Source organism: Nelumbo lutea, chromosome 8, assembly GCF_056320005.1.
Source record: "Nelumbo lutea isolate HS-2025 chromosome 8, American lotus-T2T, whole genome shotgun sequence".
NCBI lineage: Eukaryota > Viridiplantae > Streptophyta > Magnoliopsida > Proteales > Nelumbonaceae > Nelumbo > Nelumbo lutea.
Window position 1 is genome coordinate 18,556,279 of NC_142691.1, and position 14,136 is coordinate 18,570,414.

At 38.4% G+C, this 14,136-nt stretch overlaps 1 protein-coding gene across 4 annotated transcripts in view; it reads left to right on the forward strand.

The window, feature by feature from the left end:
* The first annotated feature begins 7,374 nt into the window (after positions 1–7,374).
* Positions 7,375–14,136, forward strand: part of LOC148843123 (ubiquitin-like domain-containing protein CIP73) — a 71,868-nt gene continuing 65,106 nt past the window's right edge. For all 4 annotated transcript variants that reach the window (XR_016103237.1, XM_088957596.1, XM_088957597.1 and 1 more), the window contains exon 1: positions 7,375–7,656. The gene's annotated coding sequence lies outside the window, so the exon portion shown is untranslated. The remainder of the gene's footprint in view (positions 7,657–14,136) is intronic.

The following is a 14,136-nucleotide window of genomic DNA, read 5'->3' on the forward strand; positions in this document are numbered from 1 at the left end:
CTCCCTAAAATAAAAAAGGTTAAAGGTTAAAACCCCTTCCATCTATCTTGGAGACTATCCACAGATAGGTAGAAGGAAGTGTTCTTTATTTAGTTACCTCAAGGAAAGAGTTGCAAACAAAGCTTTTGGTTGGAAAAGGAAATTGTATGTCCTCAACGGGGAGGGAAATCTTACTAAAGTCAATTCTAACAGCAATCCCAACTTAATACATGTCTTGTTTTCTCATGTCAAAAAATATTTGTGATGAAATATTGAAAATCCAAAAAACAATTCTGGTGGGGGAGATACATTACAAAATAATTGACTTTTAGCAATAGTCAAAAACTGTTGTCAAATGTTTTACTTATAATTGAACCGACTATTGTAACAATGCCGTGGTTAAAGATTTTTGGTAACAATCAACTATTGTGAAATATCTCTTTTAACAATAGTTGGCACAATTATTAGCATCAATGGTGTTTTCCAACAATCATTTAGAATTGTTGCTGAAAATTTTATTTCAGCAACAATTAGTAAAAACATTGTCCATATGAATTTTTAGCAACAAATGACTACTTGTTGCCTAATGATACCATAGACAACGATTATAGTTACTGTTGTCAATTGTAAATTTGCAACAATTGAACAATTGTTTCTAGTAATCATCTTAGGCAATAACCCTTGCAAATTGTTGTTGAATGTGCGACAATCAAGTAGTTGTTGCCCTTCCATATACAACAACCATACTAATTGTTGCCAATTGAATGATTGAATGATTGTTTTTTATAAATATTTTAGGCAATAATCCTTGAAAGTTGCTATTGAATTAATAACAAACAAGTAATTGTTTTCTTAAAATTCCATACACAACAATCAAGTTAGCCATTACCAATTAAACATTAGCAAAAATTAGATAATTATTTCTTTTAAATGTTTTCGACAATCCTTACAAACTATTGTTGAATGTGAAGCAAAAAGAAAATTAGGTGGATTGTTTGGAACCAAATATGAAAAAACAAACTCAATGGAGGGTTGGGGATCAGAAACCTGTATGCTTTCAACCTAGCCTTGCTAGCCAAGCTAGCTTAGAGACTTTTCTGGGACTCCACCAACTTGTGGGTGAGATCTTTAAAGGCTAAGTACTTTACCAACACCCCCTTCTTGCATGTTAATCTAAAGCCAAGTCCCTCATGGGGTGGAGAGTATCATTAAAGGCAAGGAAGTGCTTAAGAAAGGGATTGTGTGGAAAGGAAACAAAGGGTCAAACATTGATCCTTGGGAGGACCCCTAGATCCCTGACCTTAAAGGTTTTGAGCCATTTGGTCCAAGATCTAACCCTTCTATTATCTCTACTATGGCCAAATTAATTTCTAAAATAATAGATGTTGGAATGGTGAGAAAATCAGGAGTACCTTTACTCCTATAGAAGCTCACAAAATTTTGGAAATTGAGCTTGCTGATGAAGGATGAAAAGACAAATTTTCATGGTACCTAAGCAATAAGGGAATCTTCTCAGTAAAATATGCTCATTTTTTAGCCTTAGATTTAGTAGATTCTAGTAATTCTACCTCCTCATCTTCAATCAAAGTCTGTTGGAAGCTAATTTAGACCATTCCAGTGGAGCCTAAGATTAAACAGTTCCTTTGGAGAGCTTGTCTGAAGGCCTTGTACTAGCCAAGAACCTCTCCATAAGGGGAATTGTAACTTCAGCCTTGTGTCAAAGGTAAGGCTGCAACTTAGGTCGGGTTAGCCCAAACCCAATCCTAACCTAACCTGAAAAAGTCAGATTGGGTTGGGTCGGGGGTTGAAATTCAAAAACCCGACTTTACTTTAGGTTGGGTTAGGGTTAACTCCTCAGCCAATCCGACCCAACCCGAACCCGACTCTATAGTACATATCATATGTAAATAAATCTTATATATATATCATACTTTGATTTGTTTAGATGCATGATACTTTTATGTTTTTTGAATATCTTTATTCTTCATCTCCTCTCTATTGTTTCCACCCATAACTTGTTGCCCACAAAAGATCTATTATAAGTCATAACTCATAATAAACTAGTCATTTCAAACACTTATTTTTTTTTTGTACTAAAAGAACCAATACAAACATCAAGAAACGAATACTAATAAAACATAGGATTAATATATGTAGCAAAAGTTGAGTTAAAATCTAAGATTGGGAAATCCTATGAGATTTTAAGGGATGAGAAGAAGGTTGGGTTGGGCCCAACTTGATTCAGGTTGGGTTGGGTTGGCGGTTTAGAACTTAGGGTTGGCCTCAACCCGACCTAACCCAGCCCAACTTGTAGCCCTAGTCCAAGGTGTAATACTATGTTGAGTCTGTTACTCATGCTCTCCTCTATGAAAAAACTAGATGTATCTGGTAAGGGTGGTTTAGGAATTAATCCTTCCTCCAACCTAGAGCAAACACCCTTCTTGAGTTGGTTTTTTATAGTTCTGGAATCCTTTGGGAAAGCTAACCTTGATTCCACTATAGCCATTATTTCTATTTGTCTGTGGGAATTATGGAGAGATAGGAACCAATTTGATTTTGAAAATGTGGTTTCTAATCTTTCGGTTATGTTATCGTCAATTCACAAATCAACAGTGGAGAGGTCTCAGCTAGACCTGTTCATGGGCCAGGTAGCCCGCACCCCGATCAGGCTTGGACGTGTAATTAGGGTCGCGGGCTTGACCTCGGGCCCAAAACACCAAGCCCAATTGTGTGTTGGGTCGGGCTCGGGATTTGCCAAAAAAGCCTGGCCCGATTCATTTATATAATATTTATTATAATATATATATTAATAATTTAATATATATATACATTTTTTATTTTTTTTCTTTATAATTTCTCTCTTTCTCCAGTCACTTCAACAATGACATAAGCTATATACTTCGGGCTTGGGCCTAGGCCCGGGCTTCGAGCTTTTTATGAGGGTCAGGCTCAGGCCCAAGTTGTAGGCCCGATGGTCGGGCCGGACTCGGGCTCGGGCCTTAAAAAATCTGCGTATTGCAGAGTGAAAGCCTAGCTCGAGCCCGGCCTATGAACATGTCTAGTCTCAGCTTTGGCAAAAGAAATCGAAAAGCTCTTCACAAGTCTTGTAGATTGAAGACTAACCCAGGCATGGTTCCCTTGGAGAAAGTCTTTGGAAAGTTAATCTGGATGACTACTTTTTGAGTGGTGGTTCTACATCTTTTTGGAGTTGTTGTTAGAGATGGTGCTAGTTGTTGTTGAAGAGAAGGCTTTGAATAGTGAACGATTACTCTTCCTCTGCTAGAAACTTAGAAACGATGCCCTAGCTATTGAGTGTCAACTATTGAGTGATTTGTTGTTTTAGAATTTGGAGGGAAAAATAATTATATTAAATATCATTATAAATAGGGAAAATTCAATATAGGTACCTTGTACTTTACGTTGAGTGCTAATTTATTAGTATCTGAACTTTAAAATATGACAATCTAGTACATGAACTTTCATTTCACGACGATTTAGTACATGGCGTTAACCAGTCATTAAGTGGCATGCAAAAAGACAAAAATTCCCTTCAAGTGTCATCTAATTTTCTTTATCAACCATCCGATAAGACCAAACCGACAGCGCCGCCTATTCATTGTCTTGCCTCTCCTCACACTTAGCTTTCCTCCTATCCGTCCCTCTAATTTGCTAGTCTAAGAATGTTGCCATGGATTCCTTGCTTGGGTTGCTCCATGAGGATGATAAGAGCATCCTAATCGTTGTTGCACAGGGTGTGGTTCCAATTCTTGTTCAGTTACTGGATTCGAGCTCCCTGGAAATAAAGGAGAAATCAGTTTCGACGATTTCAAGGATTTTTGTGCAAAAGAACACTTGCAATCCTAAAAGCATTTGAGTTTGGGATTCATGGGTTCTAGAGTTACTGCATGATTCTTCATTTTCATTATCTTTACTGCTCACCACCTCACCCCCGCCTGAGATTGCCAAAAGCCCCCCATCACCCACCGTACTGTTCTCACCCACTATCCCCACCATAGCATGGCAAAGAGCGACGTACATTCGTTTAATTTACGTGGTGGGCGCCAAAATCCTAAAACAAGTTGATGAATGTTACCAAGCTAATAATCACCACCATATTATAACATCATGAAAGGCTTCGTTATGCTAGAGACTAATACATACCTCAAGAAGCTAATAATCACCATTGTATTATAACATCATGAAAGGCTTCGTTATACCAGAGACTAATACATATCTGAAGCCTTCCTTGACACCACTACTCCAATCTTGCTTGTAAATTGTAATACATCAACCTTCCATTGAAGTCATTCTTGATTCCGCAAAAAGGGACAAAGGTCTCTTCCATCTTGTTTGACAACTCAGTCAACTGGGATACTCTTTCTTCAATGGCTCAGGAGAAGGAAGGGTGACTGTTGGGGACATGGATGAGCTAGCCATGAGGCCCCTGGCCATTTGTCACAGCTTGGCCATGTCAGCATAGTTCGTTCGGTTTACAACATTGCCATGATCTCGTCGACCATGTCAGCTACACCCCTCACGGATAAGCCTGCTTAGCGGATAGGGATGGTAAGACAACTCCGCCGATGAGTAGGAATCTACCCCCTATAACCTTGGCGAGGAACTCTGCCCCGATTTCCCTAGAAACCTACTTCGATCAGGATACAGACCCTCTAGTTATAAAAAGGTACTCCATGCTCAAGGTAAGGGACTCTCTTGACTTCTAACACCAAAACTGCTAATTAGCCCAGACCAGCATCCCTATAGCTCAGCCCGACCATCCACCACCTCCTACTGACTTGAGCATCAGAGTACTTACCCGAGGATAATTCCTTGGGCCTCTGACTTCTTCCTTGATCGTAGGTCTTGAAGCTTGGCCCCGACCTACCAGTAAGGACTATCTGATTGCCATCCTCAGTTCGTGCACTACCTCGGATTGAGCAACATCAGTGACATTAGAGGGACTGGCGATCTAATATCTGGATAAATTACATTATTTGAGTATTGCACATAAGGTGAGAAAGTGCAATTCTAACAAACACTGGACAGAGAAGAGCAGATTTGTATTCATGGAATACAAACAATCATCAAGCCAACAACAGAATTACATAATCCAATCCCACCGAAAGACCCTAGCTTGTTCTCAGCTAGACAAACCAAGCTCGAAGACCCACAAATAGAAGATAGAAAATTTAAAAAGGCAAGAACACTGAATGATTACACACAAACAAGTTAATCGTTTTGCTTGCATTGAAGTTGTTCTTCAAGACAATGTGAGCACAGGGGAGGTCTAAGAGGAAAGCTCCATATATATAACCTTGAAAAGGGTTGAAAATGGAACTGTAGGTTTGATGCAGAGAATGCAATGTGGGTCAGAAGGGAATAAAAGGAATCAAGGAAATTTGGTGGCAGTGCCCAATAGAAAACACGAATTTAGAAATTAGAAATATAGACCGAGCCCACAAGCTAAAAGGCAAGAAAAAGAAAAATTAAGAGATAAGAACAGAGTAAAAATAAGAGGCTCAAAGTAAGTAATGGCGATGTCGCAGACCACATACCAGCTCAAGTACTTAGAGAAGGAAAAAAAGAAGAGATAAAGCTGTTAAGTCATTTTTTCTTCGTGCTGTGGAGAGAGAGAGAGAGAGAGAGAGCCAGTCCACAACAAGCTGGCATACACAAACCTTTTTGAGAAATGGAGCAACTTCTCTAGAAGTAGAAAAGTGGAATCTCTGTTAGTACCCTCCTTCAGGAGGTAGCAGTGGTAGTGGTCTTACACACCACCTTTTGGAGGTGGAAGTGGACTTCCAGGGACAAATCCTCCATCTTCAACTAGTTCGACATGCCCGATCAACACAATGAAACTAGGGTTGTGCTTGGATGTGCTTGGCGGGTTGGTGTGCGTTGTATTAGAGGACTCAGTGGAAAATGCTTGCTATCCAATGATTGGAGGTCTACTAGAGCTTGAAGCAATTGTTTGCCTCTCTTTCATTTTCTTGAGAAAGAAGATGATGAACAACTTCTAAGGGTAATCCTGACATTTTTAAATGTCTTAAATTGCACATGAGGTCACGTGATATACATAACTAACGGTCCATTAACGGTAGGTACTAGGTTGTCGCAAAATGAAAGTTTGGGTACTAGATTATCGTGTTTTAAAAGTCTTAAATTGCACATAAGGTCACGTGATATGCAACTCAGTCTATTGGGCTTTTAAAACACGTTTAGAGGCTATCTATCATGCAAAAGTGCCATAAAGTTTCATTTGAAGCTTCCCAAAATTTAGTGCTTTAAATTACCTAGGGCTTGCCAATAATATAAAAAAATTGAACCTAAATTATATTCACTAAAAGCTAAAACAACAACCCATTTAGTTCAACGGTTCAGCTACCTCACTTGTTGTCAAACAGACCATTCATAAAAAGATCATATATTTTCTTACATAAGATGAAGGCAATCTCCACCAACTCGTTGAGAGTTGGAACAAGAGAAGAAGTGAAGAACAACAAAAGAAAAAAAAGGTTTCATATCTCATTGAGGCACTTCAAAAACCAGAACTAAACAAAATAAAAAATATCAAGTCATTTACAACTTGGAAATTTGAAAAAAGTCAAATTAAAATATAGACCTTATTACCCACAAAGAAACCCTAAGGGGGTGTTTGTTTTTTGGATTTTGAGAGGGGAAAAGTTGGTGAATGGGATTGTCAATTCCATTGACCAAGAAACCAATGTTCTTTTTTTTTTTCAGATTTATGTAAGGACCGGGGAAAATTTATTTTGTTGGGTAAGTGATACCAATCTCCTCGGTGGGTAAATAATTTTTCCATGGATAAATAACTTTCCCACCTAAGAAAAATTGCGGATGAGACAAAAATACCCCTTTTAATAATGTATTTTTATAGTTAAAATGGTCATTGTCTTATTTAACTAAAAAATAATTACCAAAAGTGAATGGCTTAACATGTAGACTATGCTCTAATTTTAGATATGATTGAAAATTGAGATCAGTCAATGCCAGATTGGAAACTTGTTTTATGCGGGGCGGGTTGGAAAATGCCAAGATAGAGGATAGAGCCTATACCCACAATTTTTTGGGCTAAGCACTTAGACCCCTATTTGAAACTAGATTGAGAATAGTTGAACCCAAGCCGGAAAGGTGTTTCTGTGGGCCTGCTTATCGGGCCCGGCTGGACAATCAGTTGGTCAGCGACTCCAACGGACCAACCCGGATTATTCCGGGCCGGGTCAGTGGTTGTTGACTCAAAATGGATCGCTTGTAGAGCTTTGTAGTTTGTAGTTTGTCCACGTTGGATCTGCTCCTAACACCTAGCGCCTGGCGCCTTACAGGCGTCTCACACGCACATCTTATATATTCGGAACATCTTTGGTTCTTATATTCACGGGAGATGTTTCTAATGCACGGTGGATGTGCATGTGAAGCGCTTATTTGTGAGGAGCAGATCCTGTCACCGTATGATATGCCTCTGGAAAACTTGACCTTCAAATGTAATTGCATCGAACGCCTGAAGAGAAAGTTACAAAAACCCATTGCCAGAGAGAGAAAACACAGCGAGAGAGAGAGAGAAGGAAGGAGAAAAGAAATCATTTCCAGCGCTCCCCCTCTCTCCCTCCCGTCGTTTCTTCCTTCCAAATACGCTCTCATTGATACTGCCCATCTCAGGTAATCTTGATTTCCCCTTGTTCTTTGTTCAATCGGATTGATCGATCACCTTCTTATTTTATTTCACTTTTTTTTTCATTTATTTGTTTGATTTTCCTGCAAATATATCTGCTCCAGTATTATTGGGAGGTGCATGCAATACGGGATTTAGATGCAGGCGTTCGTCTGTGGGGGTTTCTGATTCGGAAAACCCTAGTTTTGTTATGGACGTATTGATGTAATCCGTTAAATTCCGAAAAGAAACGTACATTTTAATGAGATTAGAGGAGTTCTAGGGTTTCAATGGGTAGGATTTCAGTTTGGAACAAGAAAAGTTGCGGAATGGGACGCTGGAATTACTTCAGTATTGGCATGAGGTTTTACCGACTTAAATGAAACTGGAAACTGACAGGTGCATTCTTTGGTATAAAAATTTAGTCAATACAGACAAAGTGATTGATTTGATAGTCTCTTTTAATTTTAAGTGCTTGAGCTGAAAGGGGGTGCCTTTCTGGGATGGCAGAAGTATGGTTGATGGAATGCATTGTTCTTGTTAGGAATTAATAGATTGTGTAGGCTGTTTTTTTTTTTTTTTTTTTTTATGAATTATGATATAGTGGCACAATGCCTATTATTTTTAGGCAGTTTTACATGATTCTGTGACATGGTACCTACTGGCCATATTTTGTTTCCTTAAAGGTGGGATCCAACTTTCAAAAAATTGGAAATAGATTCCTTATCCTCCTCGAAAAACTTTGCACAAGAAGCTATCTCATGTGCAGCCCTATTTCCTATGATTTTCATATGACTAAACCTCACACAATTAAAACTAGCACAAATGGAGTCAATGAAGTCCAACAGATGCCTGCATGACCATGCAATAACAGAGCTCGTTCCTGATACATCTTTAAGCACCAGCAAAGCATTGGTTTCTACCAAAAAATTGCTAGCTGCACTCTCCCATGCAAAAAGGCCTTTCCAGATTGTCACTAATTCTGATTTCACTACACCATCCTTAATAAAAAAATTACCCCTTGCAGAAAATGCAGAAGGGCCAGAATCAGTTCTTAGAACACACCTGTAATAACCCTAACCCTCCATTCCAATGCCTCCATCACAATTAACTTCAAGGAAATCCCTAGGTGGAGGGCTCCACATAATCTGCTCCTGGATATGAAGAAAAAGACATAAACTTGAGCAAACAAATAATTAGTCTTAGAACTCTGTTCTTATACTCACCCTTGTATATATAATTCGAGCCTGCCAAATATAATAATCACAAAATATCAACCAAATATATATACTTATATATATATATGTGTATATATATGTGTGTATATATATATATATATATATATATTTGAGCCTGCCAAATATAATAAACACAAAATATCAACCAAACATAAACATCTTTCATCTCATTAGAGCTAATGTTAAAACAGAATTTTGCTGGAATTGACTTAGTCTTAAACCCCAATAAGAACCAAAATAACATGCCCTAGCAAAAGGACATTACCAAAAACTAAATGAAAAATGACTCAACTTTTTCACTGCAGGGAAGACACAGGGTCTATGGTCATACCCCCTCTCGCTGGTAAATCAAATTGTTTTTAGAAGCTAAAAACACCTCATCACTCATCCAAGAGAAAAGCCTAAACCTTGGAGGAATCTTTAAGTGCTAAATAAGCTTACTAATTCTGAACTCTGAAGGCAAGAGGATCAACCAAGGTGGCCCTTGAACCAACATTCCAGTTATAAAACCTTTAAACCAACAGAATACCATCCTTAGCCCCATTCCAAATCAACTCATTCTCTTTTGGATTCTTAAACACATGAGTATTCATATGTCCTCAACTACCTTCTCGGGAAATCACTCTGCAAGAATTAATATTTGAAGAATCCAACCTCTCATTCATTAAGCTTTGCACATTCAAAGTCCTGTGCTCTCTAGCTTGTGGTCCATGAGGGGTGTAAAACCCCAATCCATCATAAATCCGAGGCACAACCCATGGACTCTTCACTGAATCTCTCCTAATCTGCCATCCAATATGATCTCTAATTAAATTCATTCCCCCTAACAATAGCTTTCCAAGTTTCCAACACAAGGAACCAGACAACCTAACCTTATTGAGGAAAAACACCATCCTTGTGGTACTTTCATTTAAGTAGCTGAACACATAAAGCCCTATTAGAACCTAAAAATCTCCCTACTAACTTAGCAAAAAGAGCTTTATTCATATCCTAGGTCTGTCTAAAACCAAGCTGACCTAGTCTCTTAGGTAAACATAAAGCATTCCAAGCAGTCTATTTAAAATCTACAAAGGAACCATCTTGCCTCCATTAGAAATCTCTTTGAGACTGGTCATCTCATTATCTATCTTAAAAGGAAGGCTGAAAACAGACATACAATGTATGGGGATTGAATGTATGATATACTTGGGGCCCGTTTGGCGTGTCTTTCCACGCGGTCTTTCGGCTGTTTACAAGCTGGGAAGACCGATTTTTGGCTATTTCCGTTTGGCATGCAGAAGATCTAGTCGCCAAAAGACGGAACGCTGAAAAGACGCGAAAAGCCCATTTTGGGCTGATTTTGGGAAGCTTCAAATGAAGCTTCTCGCGTCTTTCGCGTTTTATTCTTGTGCGATGCGGGAAGACGAATGGAAAGACGCGCTTCTGCGAAACGTGCTTCGGGCTACTCAGATCTTCATGCAAAATCTCAATGCGTCTTTTGACTGTCAGAGCTACCAGAAGATCTTCCCAAAAAGACGTGCCAAATGGGCCCTTAATGAGGAACCATTCTACAAGCCTGTGACAGACTAGTAGCCTTCCAAGATAGCAATTTATGTCCAAATGTCTCCAAAAACATAAATGAAGGAACTTTCTGCCTCCTCTACAACAAAGGAATACCTAAATATTTACCATCTAAATCCAACTTCCTCATTTTTAACATCCTAAGCACTAATTTTCCATTTCTACAGTGCAACTGCAAATTGCTGCTATATTAGACCAGATTTTTGGAAGTTAATAATCTGCCCAGACATACTATGAAATAAACCAAGAACATCCAAAATATTACCAGTGGCAACCCTAGAAGCTTTGAAAAAAATAATAATATCATTAGCAAAAAACAAAGAGACACCGTAGGGGCTCCTTTAACAACCCTTAAATCCTCAATCTTTCTATCAGATTCCATTTTACACGGAAGCCTAGAAAGGCCCTCCATAGCCAAAATGAAGAAGTAGGGAAATAAAGGATCTCTTTGCCCAAGATGTTAGAAACCCAGGTCTGGGACAGACCAGCTCATCACAAGGGCTGGCTAACAGAGCTAAGGTTGCATTTGGTGTTCCTTATTTTAAGGACTTATCTCCTTTTTGCAGTTAAAATTCCCTTGTGAACATTGAGTTTTTAACAGCAAAAAGGAGATAAGTCCTTAAAATAAGGAATGCCAAATGCAGCCTAAGCCCATTATTTAGCTAGTATATTTGAGAAGAGCATGGGAGAGTGGAGCCATGTCAGCAGGTGGCTGCAACTGTCTAACAACCTAATGACATGGGAATCAAGACAATGTTAGACTCTGTAACTGATCAATCTGAATGTAACAACTTGATGTAAAGAATCTATAAAAAGGTGAAGGCAGTAATTAGATTACATGTGAATTCTTTCCTACAAACTCTCTCTCTCTCTCTCTCTCTCTCTCTCTCTCATCCCTCCCTTTTCTTTTCTCTGGGAGATAGCATCCTCTTGAAGTGGTGCCTAGTTGGGCAGTAGTTCAACATATAAGTTTGATAAGATCGTGAGATGGATTAAAGAGGCCTTTATAGATCCCATTGATCAACATAGAGAAACTTTAGATGAAATGCACTCTCTAATCATAATCATATTGCACCAGTTTTTACTAAACCTTAATAGATTCAAAATATGTATCAAAGAGTCCCACTTTAATCTGTCATAAGCCTTTGAAAGATCTAACTTTAAAGCTATTAGCCTTCTCTGCCTTTCTTCTTCTTCATGCCATGAAATATCTCATTAGCAACAATGATGTTATTAGACATGTACCTTTAGGCAAAGAGGCTGATTGAAATGGAGGGACACATTTATCAAGTAAAGGTCTCAAACTATTAGGTAAAAGTTTGGCAATAATCATATAAAGAACATTGCAGAGGCTAGTTGGTCTAAAATAGTAAAATCTTTAATTTGGGAAGGACAATCACATTTAGAAATCAGAACAATAAAGGTGTGATTAAGTCTTCTTAACAACTTATAAGTAAAAGACTTCTGAACAAAATTCACAATGTGTATGCTTGTGATCTCCCAAAACCTGTGATAGACCAGAGTAGAAATTCCATCATGCCCCAAAGCCTTAAGTCTCCTAGGACTCCTCATCATCAATTCAATTTCCTCCAAAGAAGGTGTCCTAGCTAGTTCCATATTCTCATTCTCAAAATTACAGATGCAAATAAAGGATTAAGCTGCTCCAGGTTATTGCTACTTTTAGAAGAAAACAAGTTCCTATAATATGCGCAAATTTCCTCAGTAATTAATATATGATTGCTTAGCCATTGACTGTTAGTAGACTTAAACAATTCTGTTTCTTTTCCCCCTAGCCATTGTAGACAGGTGAAAAAAACATGTACTGCCCCCAGCCTCCAACCAAATTCAACGATATTTTTGTCTCCATATATTCTCCTCCTATTCTAACACCTTGTTCCTTTGAGAGAAAACCTCATAAATTTCCTTTTATCTTTTTACCTATTAAAAATAATTCTTTTTATCTTTTTTTTTTTATCAGAAACACAAAAATTGATTCATTAAATTAAAATGGAGATGTACAACAAGAAGTTGTGGGCAGAAACAACAAGCCCAAGAAGAAAACCATCCCAATATTTACAAATAAGAAACACCAACATGGGGACAAGCACTAATTTGGTCTTTTCCTTTGAAGCATATCACATGTGTTAATGGAGGCACAAAACACTAGAAAGCACTGACTTTTGGAGGAATGGGTTGAGACCAAATTTGCTTAACAGGGAAAGGAGAGTGGAAGGTGGCTACAATAGAGATAAAAAAGATTGTAGGAAAGTTACCCTGTTTGATTAAGGGCCCACACTCTAGAATTTGAACCACCATCCCCCAAGACCATTGAATTCAACAAGCTAAGCAAAGCAGGAACGTTGGAAATTTTTGACTCTTTAAGATTTCTAGTAAAGCCCAATTCCAATTCAAGCCTGATTGGGAGGAGGAAGAGCTGATAAAATCACACACAAGTTTTTCTTTGAGATTGGAGAGATCAAAAAGAGAAGGAAAGACCTCGGATAAAGGGTAATCCCTGACCTAGATGTCCTCTCAAAACCTAATTCTTTGACCCAAAGCCAAGTCATACCTGATGTGAGTGAGGAACACAGGTATGACTTGGGTCAAAGAATTAGGTTTTGGGAGGATATCTAGGTCAGGGATTACCTAATTCTTTGACTCAAAGCCAAGTCATACCTGATGTGAGTGAGGAACACAGGAAGATGTCATGGATATTTCCAGGGAGCAGCCAAAGTAGCTCTATGCAAGCCAGTTCGCGTCCCACCCATTGTTTGATGGTCTATGATACTTGTTATAACTCTATGCAACAACTTCTCATTTTCTTTTAGGAATCTACATAACCATTTACTCAATAAAGTCATATTCTTCAACTTAATATTTCCAATGCCCAGTCCTCCTTCATCCTTCAGCTGCACCACCTTTTCCCATCTAAAGTGATCTTTTTTTCCCTTCCCTAGGATCCCAAAGGAAATATCTCCTAATCTTTTCAATTCTTCTTATCACTGCTTGAGGCATCCTAAAAGCCGACATGTAGTACACTGGAAGATTCGCTAGGGTGGACTTGATTAATGTAATTCTCCCTCCAATTGGAATATTTCCTTTTTCAGCTTGCTAGCCTTCTCTCAAACCTTTCCACCATTGGGGTCCAAAAACTAATCGATTTGGGGTTGCTACCAAGGGGTAATTGTAAGTAACATAGAGGCCAATTTCCTTTCTCACAACCTAATGAATTTGCCATTGCTTTCAGAACATCGTCTTCCGAATTGATACCTGCCTATAAACTTTTAGACCAATTGATTATCAAATTGGATAACCTCTCAAAGAGCTTCACTACTAACTTCAGATTTTCCACCCCATCTTTGCATTCTCCATAACAGAAAGCAAGGATATCATCTGCAAACTACAAATGGGAAACCAAAATTCGATCTCTCCCTATTACCCATCCCTTAAACAACTGCAAAGAGTTGGACTTAGAGATCAGCTTTCTTAAGACCTCAGCTACCAAAATAAAGAAAAAGGGAGAGAATGGATCACCTTGTCTAAGACCTCGAAGCCCCTTGAAGAAATCAACTACCGAACCATTAACTATAACAGAATAGTGACTTGTTTGCAAACAACATCTGACCCATTTACACCATAAGACCCCAAAACCATAACTCCTTATAATCTTAATCAAGAAATCCCAATCCA